The sequence below is a fragment of the Pelodiscus sinensis genome, chromosome 2 (assembly GCF_052426305.1).
Source record: "Pelodiscus sinensis isolate ZL-2025 chromosome 2, ASM5242630v1, whole genome shotgun sequence".
In the NCBI taxonomy this organism is placed as follows: domain Eukaryota; kingdom Metazoa; phylum Chordata; order Testudines; family Trionychidae; genus Pelodiscus; species Pelodiscus sinensis.
In genome coordinates, this window is record NC_143053.1 from 227,608,178 (window position 1) to 227,630,350 (window position 22,173).

Below are 22,173 nucleotides of genomic sequence, written 5' to 3' on the forward strand. Positions count from 1 at the left end.
TACATCATTTCTTTACGTACCAGGTTACCACCCTCTGTTGCCTAGTTACCACCCCTCACCTTATGGAAGGGGGGCTTACTTACTATCCTTCATGCTGTCAATCTCGACCTGGTCCTGAACCTAGGTCGATATGTGCATTAGTTTTTAGGGAGTTTTTGTACCAAGACATTTCTTATTAAGATGTTCCATTACTCCCCTTTGGCTCACAGTCTGTACCCAGTGCCTCCCTGTGTCCTTCCATGCTCGACCTAACTTACACAATCACACAGTTATCAATAGGGGCTCTTTCTTGGCTCCTGTTACTGAACCAAAGTCTTGCTCACTAGATTGCAGGCCCGTTGCTGTTTTCATGTTACAGGCCTCTATTTAGGCCTGCTGACTCCATGTTACTGACCCTCAACTTACTACATTTAATTGTAACTCTTACTTTAAATGAGAAATTTAGTATTATATTTATTTTTAAAAAATGAAAAATATCCAATGTAAATTAAAAAAAAATATTTAAAAAATAAGGCTATGTCTACATTGGTGTGATCTTGCGCAAAGGTGACCACTTTTGCGCAAAAACTTAGTGCCTGTCTACACTGGCCGCGAGTTCTTGTGCAAGTACACTGATGTTCTAATGTATGAAATCAGTGCTTCTTGAGCAAGAATTCTGATGCTCTCACTCAGGAATAAGCCCTCTTGTGCAACTGTTCTTGCACAAGAGGCCAGTGTAGACAGGCAACATGAATTTCTTGTGCAAGAAAGCCCTATGGTTAAAAAGGCCATCAGAGCTTTCTTGCGCAAGAGAGCGTCTACACTGGCATGGATGCTCGTGTGCAAAAGCACATCTTTTGCACAAATGCACATGCCAATGTAGATGCTCTCTTCTGGAAGAGTGTTTGCACAAGAACTCTTCCGCAAAAGAGTTCTTCCACAATATCATGCCAGTGTAGACGTAGCCTAATTGTTTTTTAACCATTTTGGATGAAAGGAAACGTGCTTTATTCAAACAATGCACATTTGGGGAGTATATGTGTTTCCAAGTACCTGAATGTGCACTTACAATCGGTTTTCTGTTTGCAATTCAAATACAAGAACATTTGTGTTTGTAAAAGGAATGTTGCTCTTCTGATTTCCCCCATAGAAGTTTGGTAAAATTTCAAGTGTGTGAATGTGTTAGATCCCCTCTTCACCTTCCCTCAACCTGATATACAGGGGATATGAGTTGTTACAGCCTCTAACTAGACAGCATTGACTCTTTAGGCAAGCTATATCAATTCCTACTTTCGTCTCTAGAGATGTTGTATGATGGCTGCCTTCTGGACCAACAGAAATAGATATTTCAACAATTGTTAACAATTGTTAATTTCTCACCTGGCATGAGAAATGACATAATCTCAAATTTGATAGAAAGCTTTATCTTCCTAAATCAGTGGTTGGAATTTGAGGTGTAATTCCTTACTCTCTGTTTAGTCCAGTGAATACCAGCATGGTTGTTCAAACAAGCCCTGTACACACTGGATAAAAGGTGGGGGGGGGGCATTGATTTCAACATAAGGCTATAATACCCATGGTTTTGTTGTTTCAACCTTTTCAACCTAGGAGCAGAGGCATAGCGCAGGTGTTATGTGCCTGGGGGCAAGGGAAAAACTTGTGCCACCTCATCGCCACGCATGGCCCCAAACCTTGCACGTGGCTGAGCCCACCTCTGAGAGGAGAGGAGGAGTGTGTACTGCGTCTTCCCCACCTCCTCCACTTTAGGGCCAGGCTCCTGCATGCACTAACCTGCTGGCGGAGATGGAGGAGGGTTGGGCTGGGGGCAGAGAGGCGGAGAGGAGGCTCCAGCCACCGGCAGTGGGCAGAGGCACCGGCAGTGGGCGAGCCAAGGGATGACGAGGGAGTGGAGAGGAACAAAATTGGTGCCCCCTAGCGTGGCACTCGGGGGCAACTGCTGCCCCCACCACCCTTGCTACATTACTGCTTAGGATGCTAGGTTGAAAGCTTCAGCAGCTTCTGGAGGTGTAGTTTGGAATTTTTGAATGTGAGAACCATAGGAGTGCGTAGCACATTTCATCAGGGTGTGCACCCAAAGAATTTTTAAAAAATGTACTTTGACCCCCCCCGTTAGCCACACTCCTGACCCCTGTTAACCACGCTCCTGGCTCCCATTAGCCACGTCTCTGGAGGTAACCCTCTCCAGGCAAGATGGGCACATGACCAAAAGTTAAAAGTATTATGTAACGACCCCCCCCGCCAAGGACTTTTCCCACCATCCTCCTACCAATAGGGATTAGTTTGGCCCCCACCAACCGCCCCCCCATGCAACTATCCTGCAATTGCATTAACCCAATATGTGTGACATTAATTCGGGGGTGGAGAGGCTGGGGGGGAAGTGTGCCCTCTAAGTTTCCTCCCATGAGCAGAATGAATTTTGTGTTGTGCACCAGTACTGAGTTCACATGGCTTGTTTGGATGTGCCATTGTGGCACCCAAATTATTAATAAATATCTACCTTTCCACTCTGTTGCCATGTCTCCTCCCCTTGCTCCATCAACTCCCCTGGTGCCTGCTGCCCCCCAATCCCTCACCCTCCTCTGCTGTCCTGACTCCTGCCCTTCTCACTGCCCTCAGCCTTCCTGAGACCTGCCCCCCCTCCACCAGCCCTTCTCTCCCCCCTGTGCCCACTCCTCCAGTAGCCCCACTCTGATCATGTGAGCTACCCCACCTCATTCCCTCGTCTAACACCTCCCTCGCCTCTCTCCTCTGGTGCTGGTCCATTCCCTGCAGGTGTCTGCCCTTCTGCTTCACCCGCAGAATCCGCTGGCACCTGCACCTTCCTTTACCCCAGCACCCTTCTGGTGCCTCCCCCTTCCCTCATTGCCCCTGCCCCTTTGCCCTTTTTTTCCCTGATGTCCATCCCCTCACCACCCTCTGCCCCCATTCCCCTCATGCCCCTGTGCCCTCACACATGACTTGCTCCAACCCCACTTTCCTCATGCCCACCCCTTCTGTCAAGCCTTCTCCCAGCACCTCCCCCTCCAATCCCCAGTGCCCTTAGCCTCTCCTCTTCTAGCATCACCCTGTCCCCCCTCCCACTGACACCTCCCCTCCTGCCCTTTTCCTCATTGTCTCCACTCCCCCCCAACATTTGTGTCTCCTCTACCCTGTCCCTTTGGTGCCTTCCCCTTTCTTTCCCCTCTTCCCTCCCCCTCCGTACAAGCTCCTTCCACCTCTTCCCCTTTCTTCCTCCCGCACCACAAAAGCTCCTTCCTCTCCCACCCTTTCCTCTTTCCCCCCCCCCTCCCCTTACCTTCAGCTTCTTCCTTACAGCTTGCAGGGCTAAAGTCAGAGCCAGCCCAAGCTGCAGGGCCGGGGGAGGGGCACCCCAGGGGTGTCACGTGCTGCTGCTGGGCCAGGTGGGGGGGCCGCGCGGTGCTGCAGGGCTGGGCAGGGATGCCCCCGGGGCGCCACGTGGTGCTGTTGGGACGGGCGGGGGTGCCCCCGGGGAGCTGCGCGGTGCTGCTGGGCTGGGTGCCACATGGTGCTGGAGGGCGGGGCCCGGGCCGCAAAAATGGCTTGGACCGCCGTCTGTAGTCAGGCCCCCAGTACCTTTTGGAGCTGGGAAGCTGGGTTTTAAAGTTCCCGGCATTTCCCCTATCACCTATTGTGTGGCATTTGAGGACGCCGCGCATGTGCTCTCTCTGCCCCACAGTGCCCAGTAGATGGCTGCGGGGAATTTAAAGTGAGGGGCTGTGGTGCTCCATCACAAATCCCCCACATCCTCCAGCAGCTGCTGGCTGGCCCCAGACATTAGAGTGTGCCTGGGCACCCCCGGCACAACCCATGCGCATGCGTATGGGCAGAACCTGCCCTGAAGTTCCAGCAATAAAATATTTAATTTTTGGAGATGGAAAATATTTTGGCTGCCTCACATAGGAAGAAGGATTGAGCAGCCTTGGGGAGGCTGTGCAGAACCCATATAATTAGAAGAGGGTTTATTGAGCCAGCCAATAGGGAGAAGGCTTATTGGAGCAATCATTCAGAGCCAGGCTGGCCTCTCTAAGACGGGCTGCTGAGCAGCACAGAGGCAGTCTCTCCCTGGAGGCCAAGGGAGGCATATTGACTGCTTTGTAGGAGATTTGAGAGGGAGCACCATGAATAGACCAGTGCTGGCAGCATCAGGAGAGCAAGAAGGAGCTCCATCTTCTGCCAGACTGGGGCCCTGATATCTTGGCAGAGCTGGTGCTATGGCTATGGGGAAGTGGCCCAGGGAAAGAGATGGTGGAGGTCAGAGGGGATGCAGCATGGCTACCAGTTATAGCTTCTCTGGGCCAGAACCCAGAGTAGTAAGTAGGCCCAGGCCCCCCCTTTTCACCCCAACTTGCTGCTGAGGGGAGTGGCCAGTGCACGGACTGAGGCAGGTGGCTTAGATCAAAGACTGCAATTTGCCACTGAGGGAAGTAGCTGGACTGAGGACTGTCAGGTTCCCCAGAATGGGGGGAGAGAACCAAGTGGGGCACAGCTGGAGGGCTGTGTCCAGAAAATGCCATGACCTGGTGAGAGATTTGGGGGGGGGGGGCGGTCCTTGAGGTTGGGGGGACAGTGAGGATTTGCAAGAGACCAATAGACAAGAGTGCACTAGTGAATTGAGAGCTAATTCCCGATGGCCAGTAGGAGAAGCTGGGCTGCCCTCACCTTTACAGGTAACCTCGAGGGAAAGAGGCAGTCAGCAAAGATGACTCCTGGAAGGGAATTTGGGTTAAGGCTTTATCTGGTGATTGAACTGAGAGTTGCAGTTCAGGTGGGACAGGTAAAAGTAGATTGGAAACAATTTTGGAAGGTCAAATGTAAATGGAGGTTAAAACCTATTGAAACAGCTGGGATAGCTCTCACTCACTGTGTTGGGGAAAGAATGAACAGCTCCTCTTTTAGAAAAATACTGTTCTCCCATTTGCTTTCCTTCACATTAACTGCTGAGAGGGATGCAATATCTTTGAGGAGTACATGAACCAGAGATTTGATTCGGTGGGACTGAGAGAGAGAATGAGTAGCAGTTGCCTTTCTGAGAGACTGAGAGGTGAAATGAGTGGAACATGCAATGTTATAGCTAAATCAGAAAATTAACAGAAGCACAAACTAGCCAAAAGAAACAACTGTTTCCTGCCTTAAAAAACCTCAGAAACAAAGACCAAATTAATATGTTACTCAAATAAGCTAGTAACAGGAGTAAGAAAACCTTGATTAAAAAAAAAAATTTTTAAACCCTAAGATTCTCCCTTAAATATATTGGATCTTCCTCTTCTTGCAAGTTGCTGACTCTCTTAATAATGGCTTTAGAATGCTTGTCAACACACCAAATGTAAAACTGAGGCGGGGGGAAGGAGGGTGTTTTTTTAAGAGATCTTAAAGCATAGCCCACTGAGAGCAACCTAGCAGTTCTAATAGCTCATGAAAACTGTGATAACTTCTACACCGTTCTAAGGATGTTAAGGACTAGCCGACTATCTGATAAGCAAATACTTATTGGATAGTCAGTTGACTAGTTGATTCCCCCCCACTTGCTGCTGCTATCAGATAAAGGGGGTACTTCAAAGGGGCAGTGCCGCACAGCTGAACTCGGGCTCAGCTGTGCAGCACTGCCCCTTTAAAACGTGGAGGAGCAGCATGGAGCCCAGAGTCAGTGGAGGACTCTGAGTCCCCCATTGACCCTAGGATCCATGCTGCATTTCCGCTTTGAAATGCACAAGAGCTCCCGGTGTGGACTCTGGTACACTTCAAAGCTGGCTGCACACAGAGTTCCACATTCCTCTATCAGCCCCACTGGGGCTCTTGAACATTTCAAAGGAGGAATGCGGAAGTGCCTTTTGACTAATTGAGTAGTTGATGGAAATTCCATCCACTACTCGACTAGTAAAATAAACAATAGTTAACATCCCTACAGTGGTCCTGCTTTACTGAGAGTGACAACACCGTGTATTGTGATGCAAGTTTAGCTTTCTTTGCTTTGGGTTTGGAAATGCAAAAACACCTGAGAGGGGAGAAAACAAAAGAACAGCTTTGTCTGCAGCTCTCTGCAGGTGTGTGTGTATTTTGTATATATTCTGTATATAGGTATTCCATATATATTTATCCTATTGAAATACACATTCAGGGATAATAAAACAAATGAGCAAAACATCCAAAAAACCAATCTGCTTTTTTTAGTAGCACCATACATCATGGAGTGTTGGATGGTATTTTTTTTCAACTAAAAAGAGATATTTCTGTAGGCTGCAAATGGCAAAGTGCATAAAGATGGGCCTGAAGTAAATCCATAATATAGATTAAATTGGGGTGAGGGGAAGGAAAATAATGCTTGAAACTTTCCCAGGAGGAACACTTCCCAATATCTTTGTCAAACATTGGAACAACTGTTGAGTGAAATTATCCTAGCTAAAAGGAGGTGAGAAGAGGTCACCATCCAACATTATAAGATCCCAATGGGATATACCAAATAAAATTTCCAAGTAATTGCTTGCAGATATTTCCCATCTAGCCCATTATGAAATAGGCATCCAGCATAAAAAGCAAGAGAAGAAAGCCCCAAGTGTCCCCCTCCCTGCCCTCGCCTCTGCCAAAGGAGCCCTGGGCTAGCCCAGTCCCCACTTGCTTGGGGGAACACCAGAGAAGCTTCGCCATGCCTCGCCTCCCCCAGAACCTGCATGGGGCATACCAAAGCATCTTTGAAAAAAGACACTATCCCCAGAGCAGGCAGAGATCCTGGGATCCTGGGTCCTGTTAAATCACCCGGACTCCTGGACAATTGCCACTTTTACCCCCTTCCTCCTTGTCGGTGGGCCTGAGCATGGATGGTCATATAGTTTTTAAAAGGAAAAAAGATCCTTTGATTCTTGAAAGGACTTAAGTACCATCTATTAAATCAAATCTTGAGCTAAAAAGAAGAGCAAAGATTAAAACAACAAAAATGAGTTAGGAGCAGCACAGAGTAGTTAATAGGTGTAAAATATTGTAGCTAACACCTCTTAAAATCAACTGGAGAAATAATTGTTTGTCTCTGGTAAATTTATAGTTGCAAAAAAAATTGCTACGCATACAAGTCTGAGTATCATAGAATCATATAATCATAGGACTGGAAGGGACCTCGAGAGGTCATCGAGTCCAGCCCCCCGCCCTCAAGGCAGGATCAAGCTCCGTCTACACCATCCCTGACAGATGTCTATCTAACCTGTTCTTAAATATCTCCCGAGAGGGAGATTCCACCACCTCCCTTGGCAATTTATTCCAATATATGACCACCCTGACAGTTAGGAATTTTTTCCTAATGTCCAATCTAAACCTCCCTTGCTTCACTTTAAGCCCATTACTCCTTGTCCTGTCCTCAGAAACCAAGAGGAACAAATTTTCTCCTTCCTCCTTGTGACACCCTTTTAGATATTTGAAAACCGCTATCATGTCCCCCCTTAATCTTTATTTTTTCCAAACTAAACAAGCCCAGTTCATGAAGCCTGGCTTCATAGGTCATGTTCTCTAGACCTTTAATCATTCTTGTCACTCTTCTCTGTACCTTTTCCAATTTCTCCACATCTTTCTTGAAATGTGGCGCCCAGAACTGGACACAGTACTCCAGCTGAGGCCTAACTAGTGCAGAGTAGAGCGCAGAATGACTTCACGAGTTTTGCTTACAACACACCTGTTGATACAACCTAGAATCATATTTGCTTTTTTTGCAACAGCATCACACTGTTGACTCATATTCAACTTGTGGTCCACTATGACCCCTAGATCCCTTTCCGCCATGCTCCTTCCTAGACAGTCACTTTCCATCTTGTATGTATGGAACTGATTGTTCCTTCCTAAGTGGAGCACTTTGCATTTCTCTTTATTAAACCTCATCCTGTTTACCTCTGACCATTTCTCTAACTTGCTAAGGTCATTTTGAATTATGTCCCTATCCTCCAAAGAAGTTGCAACCCCACCCAGTTTGGTATCATCTGCAAACTTAATAAGCATACTCTCTATCCCAATATCTACATCATTGATGAAGATATTGAACAGTGCGGGTCCCAAAACAGACCCTTGAGGAACTCCACTTGTTATCCCTTTCCAGCAGGATTTAGAACCGTTAACAACTCTCTGACTATGGTTATCCAGCCAATTATGCACCCACCTTATCGTGGCCCTATCTAAGTTATATTTGCCTAGTTTATCAATAAGAATATCATGCGAGACCGTATCAAATGCCTTACTAAAGTCTAGGTATATGACATCCCCCGTTTCTCCTTTATCCACAAGGCTCGTTATCCTATCAAAGAAAGCTATCAGATTAGTTTGGCATGACTTGTTCTTCACAAACCCATGCTGGCTATTCCCTATCACTTTATTACCTTCCAAGCGTTTGCATATGATTTCCTTAATTACCTGCTCCATTATCTTCCCTGGGACAGATGTTAAACTGACGGGTCTGTAGTTTCCTGGGTTGTTCTTATTCCCCTTTTTATAGATGGGCACAATATTTGCCCTTTTCCAGTCTTCTGGAATCTCCCCTGTCTTTCATGATTTTTCAAAGATCATAGCTAAAGGCTCAGATACCTCTTCTATCAGCTCCTTGAGTATCCTGGGATGCATTTCATCAGGACCTGGTGACTTGCTGACATCTAACTTTCCTAAGTGATTTTTAACTTGTTCTTTGTGTATCCTGTCTTCTAAACTTACCCTCTCTCTGCTTGTATTCACTACGTTAGGCACACCTCCAGACTTCTCGGTGAAGACCGAAACACAGAAGTCATTGAGCATCTCCGCCATTTCCAAGTTTCCTGTTACTGCTTCTCCCTCCTCACTGAGCAGTGGGCCTAGCCTGTCCTTGGTCTTCCTCTTGCTTCTAATGTATTTATAAAAGGTCTTTTTGTTTCCCTTTATGCCTGTAGCTTGTTTGATCTCATTTTGTGCCTTTGCCTTTCTAATCTTGCTCCTGCATTCCCGTGTTGCTTGCCTATATTCATCCTTTGTTATTTGTCCTAGTTTCCATTTTTTATATGACTCCTTTTTTATTTTGAGATCATGCAAGATCTCCTTGTTAAGCCAAGCTGGTCTTTTGCCATATCTTTCCTACACAACGGAATTGTTTGCTTTTGGGCCCTTAACAACGTCTCTTTGAAATACTTCCAACTCTCCTCAGTTGTTTTTCCCTTCAGTCTTGCTTCCCATGGGACCTTACCTACAAGTTCTCTGAGCTTATCAAAATCCACCTTCCTGAAATCCATTACCTCAATTGTGCTGGTCTCCCTTCTACCTTTCCTTAAGATCATGAACTCTATTATTTCATGATCACTGTCCCCCATACTATCTTCCACTTTCAAGTTCTCAACTAGTTCCTCCCTGTTTGTTAAAATCAAATCCAGAACAGCTTCTCCTCTAAGAAGGAGAAGCATTCAGTATCAGAAGTATCTAAGAAGCATTCAGCAAACATGGAACACCTTAGGCCGCTTTTAAAAAATACACCTTTGAATCATCATTGTTTGCGGGAAAGGTCATTCTGGGATGGGAAACTGGATCTAATCTGGCACTCCCTCAGACACATCCATCCATCTATCTAATCTGTATTTAATAGTGCGTCTGTCAGTGAGTCTGTCTGTTCAAAAATTCCTCCTAAACAGTAAGGGCGAGGGCCACCAAATTTGGTACACACTTCCTTTTCTCCTAACTTAAAGCAAGGCCAGGATTTGTTCCAGGACAACTGGAAGCTCCAGGAAAAGTACAGTTTTCCATAACATGCAAAAAGAGGATCTGCTGTTCAGAGGGACATAATATGAAAGCGGCCACTGGGGCCAGGGAGCCCGCAGGGGAGAGCTATCCTGCAGTGTCCACCCAGGGCAGCCGTACCATCAAGGGAGTGGCCAGCAGTGCTGGGGCTTCGCCATCTTGCCTGCCAGCACACACAGTAAGTAGCCGACTGTGCCCCAAACCTTTGCCCCTCTGCAGCAGGGAGGGGGAAAAAAGACCCCTGATGGATGAGGTGAGGGCTGGGGGAAAGAAAAAGGCCATTGGTGGATGGGGTGAGGGCTCGGAAGAAAGGGGAATGGAGGGGGAGAAAAAGGTCCCTGGTGGCCAGAGAGATGGCTGGGGGAGAGGAAAAAGGCCCCTGGTGGCCAGTGGCTGGGGGGAAGAGAAAAGGCCCATGCGGAATGGGACCCCCCTCACCCTGCAACCCTCCTCACCTTACAACCCTCACTCTTGCACCTCTATCTCACCCTTGCCTCCTGCATTCCCTCCCACATCCCCAAAGTCCTACCCTGGGTCCTGCATCCTCACCCCCCACCACCAGCCCCCTGCCCTGAAGGACCAGGTAAGCCTGCTAGTATAAAATATGGTGGAGACTTGTCAGAACTTTCAGTAATAAACGAAGTGCCCTGCAAATTAACATTTCAGTACAATAATCCGGTTGCTTAGCTACGATAGTCCTTGCCTCTTTAAGCAAGCATTAACTGACTCAATATTACTCAAGAGTTAAACTTGGGGTCTTACTATTTCCCTCAAAATGTCAGATTCCTGGTAGCTTTGCTAACTCAGTACTGTGCATTCAGCTTGTTTAGGTTCTATTTATTGTTGTCTTCCCTTCCTCAGGGTTTGAGAAGTGAAAGAGAGTGGGTGAGTGGTTGAATGATGCTACAAGTAGAACAGAGAGAATCAAAATAAAATGAAAATGCATTTTGCTTCTGCAGTGATGTGCAATCCCAGTGTTTCATCATTTTCATGTTAGAAGCGGCACTCCTTCCCCCTCACCCACTCCAACCTCCTTTCTCCACTGATGTTGCTATTTTCAGTGCTGTCACTGAGAAGTCTGAAAGCTGTACTGCTCAGAGTGATATCACAATATGAGCTAGTGCCTACTTTCTAAGGTCAGGATGTCATCCTTGTGAGTCTATAGAGGTAATGGAAAGCCGGTACTCTTAACTGACTTGTAGAACCTTTTAGTTAGTAAGCGTGGAGTGGTCTGGTATTCCTAAACGTAGATGAATTCTTTCTGTTCAGTGAGACTTGTTATTAAATTAGCAAAGCTTCCCTGTGAGCTCCTTTTGGGGAATGATAAGAGCTGACAATTAAGGGACTTTTAGCCTTCATTTCTGGTTCCTCTTCTTATTTGCTCATCATTATCTGAGTATTTTTCCTTCTTACCATTCTACAGTGCAAATTTAGCAGAACGTGTATATTATCAGGAAAGGAGAGAGTAGTGAGATTAGAGACTCAAAGTGTCAAGGGGAACTTTTCAAATCTAGGATGCTGGTTTGGATCCAGCCCTCAGAGGGGCTGGCCAAAATCTGTCACAATCAGATAGCTCTAAACTGGCCTAAGCTAAATGAGTTTGTTGGTCTCAATATGTCTCCAAAGTGACAAGTATCCACATCCGCAAAGTCATCACTATAGGTGGCACTAACTGATACTTTTGAGCCAACTTTAATAGAGAAGTTGAGGACTAAATGGGCCTGGTGACAGACCTCTCCTCTTCCCTCTTAAGGTGGTTGGGGCATTTTAGTGAAGTAGGATGGGGAAGCTTGTACTGCTGTTACCCATGCTGTAAACAGAGGACTTGATTCTTCAGGGCAATCAATATGGCACTAAATTCACAGGAATTAAGATAATGGCTGTGCAATATGTGTACTATCTCTCAGCTTTATTTTGTGTATGATAATTGCAGGTAACCTAATTAATAAGAGCTACATATTATCTTTCTGAGGTATTTATGTGCCTCTCATTACCTTAATACCTCACACGCAGTCTTTAGTGTATTTATCTTGTGAGGTACGGCAATACTCTCATTTTACAGACTGGATACTGAGGCACAGAGAAACAATGATGTCCCATGGTCATATAGGAAGTCTATAGCAGAACAGGAACTTAACATGGGTCTCCATAGTCCCTGGTATCAACTGTATATGTGAGTTCTGACTGTTTTATTACAAAGTCACATATTTAATCACTTGCTTACTTGGGCAATATATTTCACATTTTTTATAGTGACTAGAGAAATATTCTGCTCATGTCCGCTATGGTATTGGACAGTAAATTTATTTATTGAAAAAATGCGGACTTGATAAATAGTATGTGTTATGCATGATCAACGTAATTTTTGAGAAAACTACTGCGAAGCAGGAGAGTGAAAAAGCTTGTCTTTTATCACATTTTAAGAAACCCTGTGTTAAAATGCAGCAAGCATTTCTCAAGCCTTACTGTGCACAGTGAAAACTGCACAGGAGGCAAGTCTAAATTAGACTGAAAGAGAAAGTGTATTGTGCTTCTCCTCCCTTCCCGCCCACACCACCCATCGTGAGTTAAAATGAGATTGAAAGCTGTTAAATAGCCCAGGAGGGAAAACTGAGAGAAGGGGGTGGAGGATATCTATTGACTCTCATACGTTTATGCATGGAGCTAAATTAAAAGCTTCCAGGGATACAAGTTAATTTTGTTTCCTAACGGGGAGGATGCTTCTAGCATCAGGACTTGAAGTACTGTTGGAATTTTTTGGTGGGATATGAACATTTCCTCTTAGCATCTTCTTGTGTAGAAAAAACTAGAAGATTTACCCAGTGTTGTTTGGGTCCTTCTGGATAGGGGGTTGGGGGCATGGAAGGGTGCTGGAGACAGGGTGGGAGGATCAGGATAGTGTACCATGCTGGCTCCCAGGCACCCTTCAGTATATCTCCTTCTCCGCACATCACTTAGTGATGTCCGGAGTACATGACACTTTGGCAGCAATTTAAAGGGCCCAGGGCTCTGGCTGCTGCTGCTACCATAGTAGAAATTTCTGCCAGTTTCTAATCCATGGCAGTTCTTTGCCCCCTCACCTTGTAAGTACTTTGTTCCCTTGTTTTCTACTTATGAAAAGATCCTTTTTTCTTTTCAGTGAAAGACATCATGAAAAGCAACTTTTGTATAAAATTTTGTGCATGTGAAATTTTGCATAGAAATAAGGTAGTGTTCATCTTTAAATTTTTTTATTAGCAGGATAGAAGTGAGGAAAAGCAGGCCTTGTCATAGAGGCACTGGAGATGAGTCTACTGCTAATAAAAATCTCTCTCCAACAAATCAGTTGTTGACTTTAGCACAGTTGTTATACACATGGCAATTGAATTTCCATGGTATGTATTTCGCTAGAATAGATGGCATCTCTTCTGGAACAAACAATTAAAAATTGATCAGTTTGGGCCCTAATAGACATATATTATTTACTTGCACCTAGTTTATCAAAACATCAAAATTGCTCTGTATTAGTGATCTGTCGTCTTCAATTATTTACCTTTCTCTTAATTTTTGTGTCACCGGCAAAGTTTATCAATGCTGATTTTAGGTTTTCTTCTCAGTTGACTAAAAAAGTCCTGCAGGTCCTCACAAAAAACACACCTCACTCATTGATTATCTATTTACAAGTAGTTTTAAAGATGTGTACATTAGCTAGCTTTTAAACCACCAAATGCGTGCCATTACTTTTTTTTATCTTCCTAGTTTTTTAATCAAAATGATATGTAGTATCAAGTCAGATGCCCTATATCAACACTATGACATTTATGAAACAAACATATAAACTCATAAAAAGCCATTTGTTTGACAGGATCTATTTTCCATAAATTCATGTTGATTGGCATTAATTGAATCCCATATCAGTTGGTATACTTTCTTGACTGGGATCAATGTCAGAGTAACAGGCTTATAATTATTTAGGTCATTTTGGTTGCTATTTTTAAACATTGGTTCAAGATTAGCTTTTTTACAGTCTTCTGGAACTATCCCAGTGTTCCATGACTTATTGAAAATCAGCATTAATGGTCCACTAAGCTTTTCAGCCAAATCTTTTAAAACTCTTGGATGAAAGTTATCTAAACCAACTGATTAAAAAAAATCTAATTAATTTTCCAGGTTTTTTAAAAAGACCATATTCTTGAGGTCTTCTTGGATTGATCACATTGTGATTTTCATTGCTGATCCAGGCTGATGTGGTGAGAATGAGGTGGCTCTTTTACAGATCATCATGGTTGTTTATAAAGCTGGATATCAGATTCTCTTTAAACTGTTTTAAATGGACTATTGAGTGGGACAGAGAAAAGTTTCTGGTCTCACCCACAAGGTGCCAGCTTCCTCTGGTTCCAGGGGGGCTCAGCTCCTCTGTTTCACTCCAGACCTTGCCCTCATCTGACTCCTCCCTCTTTTCTTGTCCCTGCTCCACCATGCCCTGCCTCTTCCTGCACAGTTCTGCCCTACTCCTTTCAAGCATCTTCTGCATGCTACAGAACAGTTGGTGGCAGAGAGTGGCAGACATTGGGAAGGAGGGGGAGGTGTTGATCAGTGGAGTCGCTGGTGGGCAGGAGATGCTGGGGAGAGGGTGGATGGAGGGAGCTTAGCTGCTGGTGAGTGCTAAGCACCCACTAATTTTTTTTCTGTGGGTGTTCCAGTCCTGATGCAGCCATGGAGTCAGCATCTGAGACCTCACCTAATGTTGTTTTCAGGCATCTTTATTTTTCAGTCTGATTTGTTCTCAAATAGGGTTTAATTTATAGACCTTTAACATATTTTATGTGTATTTGGTTACAAGGTTCTCCTTTCAATGTCTCCCTAGCTGAATGGCTTCTTATTAATAGCTTTCAAGTCTTACAGTTATTCATCACTATTTCACTGCTGTTGGGGTGTGAAACCAGTTTCCTTTGATATATTATTTCTAATCCTCATTTAATCCTGTACAGCTCAAACTGGAGTCTGTGATCTCTGTCAAAATGACTGAAGCTGCCACTGTGTTGTGTTGAATCTGAGCGCCCCTGTTGTGATTTTGCTGTAATTTTATTTGAATTTATGAGACCCTGTGTTAATGCTACAGTTTAAATCTTTGAGGAAGAGAAGGAACAAAAGGAATGTGCTCTTCTATTTTTCAACAATGGCTGAATGGTAAGCTAATCTTTCTTTATCAGCTTTATGGGTTCTCTTGATCTTCTTGCTCAATTTGTCCTATGGTGCCAGCAGCACATACTTATACAGTCTAGCTTTATGGATGTGGCCCAGACAGCTGAATTCAAATCAATTTATTGCTGATATGTATTCTAAACTTTGAATAATGTGTCTTTGTAGTTTAAAACAAACCTTTTGTTTCTATTCCCTTTTTTGGATTTACTGCAAGAAAATGTACTCTAAAATGAGCCAGACTGTCACCATGCATCCTTTAATCTTCTGTATTATTGCAAATCATACTTTATTTCTTCCTAATGTCCACATAAATGTTTCATTGATAGTCCTCCCTGTACAGAATGGTGACCCATCAATTACTGTTTTCTTACATTGGTAGTTTACTTTATTTATTGGTACAGTGTTAATATGTTCTTACAGCATAATATTCTGATCCTTACTGGGCTGTTTTGGTGCTACAGTAACTGCAACCTCTTTCCATGACACAATGGAAGTGTCTCATGGAAATATGAAGCATACATCTGTTTATAGTTCTAAATTTGCTAATGAGGGCCATTACTAGTGCCCTGGAAACTTAATGACTCAGTGATTAAATCAATGACTTGTGAATAGCCTTGTTTGTCCTGTAAGCCCAGACTGTGGTTGGACCTAGAAAGACATTGACTATGCCAACTGATACTGGAATCCATCTTGGACCTGGAAATTTTCCATGGGAATGGGAGATGCAAAACAAAGGATTCCTGCCCTGGGGCAAAGTCAATTTAAGAAATGGGAAGCAATCAGCCTTTGTTTTCAGCTGGCTTTTGAAAATGCCTACTACACAATAAGAGGACAAAAAAGAACTTTGAAGACACTGTGGACCCAAGTCAGAGTACAAGATCCACTCTGATTTGAGGAAACAAAAAACAATGAGCATATTAGAGACCAAAAAAATGTAGATAGTATCATGAGTTTTCGTGGGCACAACCCACTTCTTCAGATGAATGGAGGGAGGGGTCCAGAGGTACAAATAAATATCAGAAAAATGTGCTGCAGGTCCATTTGTTAAGTTTTTTCAGTTACAGACTAATACGGCTACTCTTCTGAGTCTGATTTGGAGATTTTACCTGAAATAAGAACAGCTGTTTAGGATAAGAATGTGCATGTAACAAGTTTTTTAGTGGATTAGAGTAGCTAAGGTTTTTGTTTATTTTAATGTAATAACCTACTTTGAGCTTACTGTTTTCACTTGCAACCACTTAAATCCTACTTTCTATACTTAATAAAACACTTTTGTTTATTATCAAGACCAGTGCAAATAATTGTTACCAGAAGGGGTGGGAGGAAAGAACAGCATATTTCTTTTTCATTGGGGGCTGACCTCATAAGTTTTCTCTGTGTAAAACTTTTATGCAGTGTAAGACAGATTGGGGGTTTGGTCCCATTTGGGGGTTGGTTTCTTGGGTGCTGAGGTCTTAGAACTGAGCTATTCCAGAGCTGAAAAAGCGACGAGGAGTCCTGTGGCACCTTATAGACTAACTGAAGTGTAGGAGCATAAGCTTTCGTGGGCAAAGACCCACTTCGTCAGATGCATCTGACGAAGTGGGTCTTTGCCCACGAAAGCTTATGCTCCTACACTTCAGTTAGTCTATAAGGTGCCACAGGACTCCTCGTCGCTTTTGCAGATTCAGACTAACACGGCTACCCCTCTGATCCAGAGCTGAAGTGATTCAGTGTCTGTACTATAATAGAAAAGAATAAAATTGTCAGACATATAGAAGAACATAATTTGTTGGGCAAAAGTCAACATGGTTTCTGTAAAGGGAAATCACCTCTTACTAATCTATTAGAGTTCTTTGAAGGGGTCAACAAACATGTGGACAAGGGGAATCTAGTAGATATAGTATTCTTAGATTTCTAGAAAGCCTTTGACAAGGTCCCTCACCAAAGGCTCTTATGTAAATTAAGTTGTCATGGGATAAGAGGGAAGATCCTTTCATGGATTGAGAACTGGTTAAAAGACAGAGGATAGGAATATACAGTAAGTTTTCTGAATGGAGAGAGGTGTTCCCCAAGGGTAAATCTTAGGACCAGTCCTATTCAACTTATTTATAAATGATCTGGAGAAAGAGGTAAACAGTGAGGTGGCAAAGTTTGCAGACAATACTAAGCTGCTCAAGATAGTTAAGACCAAAGAAGACTGTGGAGAACTTCAAAAAGATCTCACAAAATCAAGTGATTGGGCAACAAAATGGCATATGAAATTGAATGTGGATAAATGTAAAATAATGTAAATTGGAAAAAAATTGGAAAAAATAACCCCAACTATACATACAATATGATGGGGGCTAATTTAGCTACAACTAATCAGGAAAGAGATCTTGGAGTCATTGTGGATAGTTCTCTGAAGACGTCTACACAGTATGCAGCGGCAGTCAAAAAAGCAAATAGGATGTTAGGAATAATTAAAAAAGGGGTAGAGAATAAGACGGAGAATATCTTATTGCCCTTATTATAAACCCATGCTACTCCCACATCTTGAATATTGTGTACAGATGTGGTCTCCTCATCTCAAAAAAGATATACTGGCATTAGAAAAGGTTCAGAGAAGGAAAACTAAAATGATTACAGGTTTGGAACAGGTCCCATATTAGGAGAAATTAAAGAGCAGAGCTGGCCTGAGGTATGGGCCAGCCGGGCTACTGCCCGGGGCGCCCCAGTGTCGGGGGTGTTGCGCGGGGCTGTCAGGCGCCCAGGGTCAGGGTCATGCATGCACCGCACACCTGAGGCTGGGCCACGCATGCGCCGGGTGCCCGGGGGCAGAGGCCACCCGGGGGCAGGGCCATGCATGTGTCGCAATCCCGGAGGTGGCACCACGCTCCCGGGGCCTGGGCCACGCGAATGGCTCGGGCCAGCCCTGTTAAAGAGACTAGGACTTTTCAGCTTGGAAAAGAGTAGACTAAGGGGGGATAAGTTAGAGGTATATAAAATCATGAGTGGTGTGGAGAAAGTGAATAAGGAAAAGTTATTTACTTGTCCCATAATATAAGAACTAAATGAAATTAATAGGCAGCAGGTTCAAAACAAATAAAAGGAAGCTCTTCTTCACACAGTGCACGGTCAAACTGCGGAACTCCTTGCCTGAGGAGGTTGTGAAGGCTAGGACTATAACAGAATTTAAAAGAGAACTAGATACATTCATGGAGGTTAAGTCCATTAATGGCTATTAGCAAGAATGTATAAGGAATGGTGTCCCTAGCCTCTGTTTGTCAGAGGGTGGAGATGGGTGGTAGGAGAGAAATCAGTTGATCATTACCTGTTTGGTTCACTTCCTCTGGGGCACCTGGCATTGGCCACTGTTGACAGACAGGATTCTGGGCTGGATGGACCTTTGGTCTGACCAGTATGGCCATTCTTATGTTCTTATGTACCCTGGAGAGTATGATTATCCCAACTCTGTGCCTTGTCTGGGTGAGACCAGAGGACCCGATCGCGTAGGACAGGGTGTTGGGGAGCTCCAGGGAGCAGGAAGGTGAGTGTCAATGACGTGATCAGCACACCAGGGGAACCCCTATGGGGACTTATGTGATTTCAGCCAGACATAGCAACCTTCTGTTTCCCAAACATCATGATAATTTACATAAGGTAATTTTTACATTAAACAGATTATCACAGATTTTAAAGAGATATATAAACAATTCCCCTTTGATCTATTGCCCCAATAATAGACACTGTTTACATGGTTAACACCTATAAGTAAACACGTATATTTAGTACTACCTCTAACTTCCAGCAAAATAGGTTTGCATTTCAAAGTTCTAGCCTAGCTAGCATTGAATGGTTCTCACTGCCATTTACAAACTTTTCTAACAAGTCTTTAAAAGGTTTTCTCTGGATCCTGTGGCCTGGGATCTGCTTAACCCTTTTCTGGCAATATGGTACAGGGTTTGTTGCAGTTACATGACAGTGGTAGCAACAATGGTTTTTATGGTCCTATTCAAGTGTGATAAAGTCACACCTCATTAATAATGTTTCTCCTTCAAAACCCTTTTTTACTATCTCAAAATGAATGCTCTGTCTGAACAATAAGCATTTAACAAATACACCTCATTTGCTTAAAATTTTACCAGATTCTCTATAATGAGTTTCAACAGGATAAGAACTTACTTTGGCTTTAAAAAGAATACTACACAGTGAAAATAATGGAAAGCAAAGCTCCATTAATTTCAACATACTATGCAGAAATTAGTGGCTACTGCAGTTCATCAGTGCTTAATGTGTGGCGGTATGTAAGACCAGTATGTAAGAATGGACCTACCTTGCTTAACCTGTGTCTCTTCAGAAATGTGTCAGCTCACTTTAATGATGAAAATGGCTCTTAATGCTGCAGAGCCTAATACATCATATAATAGAAGGACCTAATTGTGTTTCTTCTGTTGCATCTTCCTTAGATTTGTTAAATGATAGGGAAATTTTCAGAGGCACAAAAAGTGATTAGATACCCAACTATTTAATTTGGCTCAGTAATTCAAATTAGGGGGAGTATTTTTTCAAATTACAGAGCCAAAATTTGCCCTGATTAGCATCACTGAACCCAATGAAGACAACTAATGTGTTGTACAACTTTGTTGTAATCTATTTTGTTGCACAAGTGTAATGGAGGACAGGGTTGAATGTGTAGAATCTTCTGCTTGTGACAGTATATAAGCAGAAAACACTTGACACAGACTCAAGAATGAGTGGGCTGGAGTATGCAGGGCAAGTGAGTGAAAATGTACTAGTAAATGTAGTAAGATGAAGGCCTAAAACATAAGCCTATGCAGCACAGGCCTGGTCTGAGGCCTAACTAAAAATGGACAAAACATGGCTAACATTAAGCTAAGCTGTGAGCAAGAGGCAGGCCCCCGCTCACAGAACTTGGCACAAACAGGGCTGAGTGCGCAAAACATTAATTGGTAATAGACCCAGGTGCAGAACAATAATTGGTACTGGTCATAAGTGGAAAGCATATGATATCACTAGTTCATTAAAACAAACCTTGGTACCCACTCCTCACAGATACAGACTCCGGTTCAGGAAAGGGTCTAAAATGTCAGCATGATGAATAGAGATGATCTAATCAAACCACTAGGTACAGGGTGGTATGTAAGTAGTGTCAGAGAGTGTTAACCTGACAACATCAGAGGGTGACAACCTGATATGTCAGCAGTGAGGTGTGATTTGTTGTACCTGTATATAAGATGGTGTTTTGGGGAGACAGTCTTTAGATGACCTAGGGGGCAATAGAAATTCCCACTGATTGAGTCATTCCATTGCTATGGGATACATATGCATAGTGGTTAGGTAGAGTCTACTGACAAGTATTACCGTACAGCCTCTCTCCGAGTTACGAATGAGTTACGGACCAAACACTTGGCCGTAACTCAATCTGTTCGTAACTTGGACCCCATTGAGTTACATGTGACCGCACTGTTCGTAAGCACGGGTCACGTTCGTAACTCGGGGACCGCCTTTATGACCGCTCCATGGGAGCTTTGGTCATAAGTGTGAACGGTCGTAACTCGACCGTTTCCAACTCAGGGAGCGGCTGTACTTCACTTAGTAATAAACCTGGCCTGGCACCTTTGATCCTTATTTGGTTTGTGGTCTTTGGGCGCTCTTTTGGGGTCTGTTGTGGAGATTAAGTGCACAAGTCAACATGGCACACATCGCTGAGCACACGCAAGCAGCCTTCTGGTTATCATCAACAATGGAGCCAGAGACCTGTGAGGACACCTCGGCAGTAAATCCCGACCACTACCTCCTGAATAACACAGTAAACTGCACACGTTTTATCCAGATGGAGATAACATCTGTGGACCTCACAATGCTATTTTAAGTGTCACTTTTCAGAGGATAGCACCACTTTAAAGAAATGGGATAGGCAGCTCAGGCCACGTTCAAACTGAACTGACAGTGCTATGAGATGGCAGAGAATCCGTAAATGGGAAGTCCGAGGTCAGATGAGCCAAAAATAGAGACCACTTCCATTTGTTTGCCCTTCCTGTTATCCCCACTGGGTGAAATGGCCGTGATTTGAGGCAGAAATTAACACAGATCTCATGAGAGAAATTTGAGGCATTATGAGCTCATTTTATCAATGTGAGAGAGGATATATAAGTTCTAGATCTTTTATCCTTTAAAAGATACTGCTTAAAAAAGAACATTTATATATAGCTCCTTTTATCTTGAAGAATCAAAGAACACTTTCCTTTCACAATCTTCCCTGAACCAACTTCAGATCTAAACAGTCCTGTAAGTGTGTGTCTTCGCTAAGAAAATTGGGAATTTGTTCTGCAGTGGCTCTGATATACAGGATGTAGGCATTCTTACTACCATATAATTCAACACTACTTGGAAGCAATAAAAATAAATATCATGCCAACTAGTTTGACCTAATTCAACTTGTTTGACTTCTTCCATGCCACTCTTGTGCATGCAATGCCATGTTATTAAATTAAAGCTGCTGTTGCCTAAGTTCAGTAAAACACTTCATTTCATGTTTGTCAGTGAATAGTCATCACTCAGGTGTAATGAAAGTACTTAAAGATACCTAATTTCTCAGTACAGCTAAGTGATGTGAATATTGACAGATGAATGCACACCCTGCCATGCATTATTATGTCCCAAGGCACAGCTCAGTGCCCTTTAGACTATAATCTGTAGATGATCCTTCTTCTGTTAGGCTCTTCTCTTGGAATCACAGAACTGAACTGGATTGAAGAAACACAGTAGCTGATAAAACAGATGGTACTTTCAGACCTGTGAAGAAGACGAAGAGAAGAGAGCAGCGGGGTTCCCAACCAAAATAAATTAACTAAGAGAAAATAAATGAAAACCCACACACCTGAGGGATTTAATTGCTTGTGAAGGCATGGTGAAGTTATTAACTAAACAAATCAAGATTGTGCAACATCCAAAGTGAACCTTTAAAAATGCAGAATACTTAAATTAATTGCTTTTATTCTAGATGAGACAACTATTTGTCTCCAGCAGAGCACTGTGTTTAAGAATGACTCTTAGAGGAAATTATTCGTAATTTTTGTGTGTGTGTTTTAAAGTAAAGTTCACCTTGTACATTGCAACAACAAAAACACACCCTACTGGCAAAATTATAAAAAAGTGTTTATTAATGATCATCATTCTTGTTTCTCGATAGCTGTAATGCCTATAAATAAGGTAAGACAACTGCTAAGGAAATACACTGCTTACAATGAGTGATGAAAT

The 22,173-nt window shown here is 43.4% G+C and overlaps 1 protein-coding gene and 1 pseudogene across 1 annotated transcript in view; one reads left to right on the forward strand and one right to left on the reverse strand.

Annotated features, from left to right (window-relative positions):
* The window catches only part of GPR158 (G protein-coupled receptor 158), a 331,365-nt gene that overhangs the window by 43,318 nt on the left and 265,874 nt on the right, over positions 1-22,173 (forward strand). The gene's annotated exons all lie outside the window — the stretch shown is intronic.
* LOC149525439 (uncharacterized) overlaps positions 6,905-22,173 on the reverse strand; it is a 48,520-nt pseudogene continuing 33,251 nt past the window's right edge.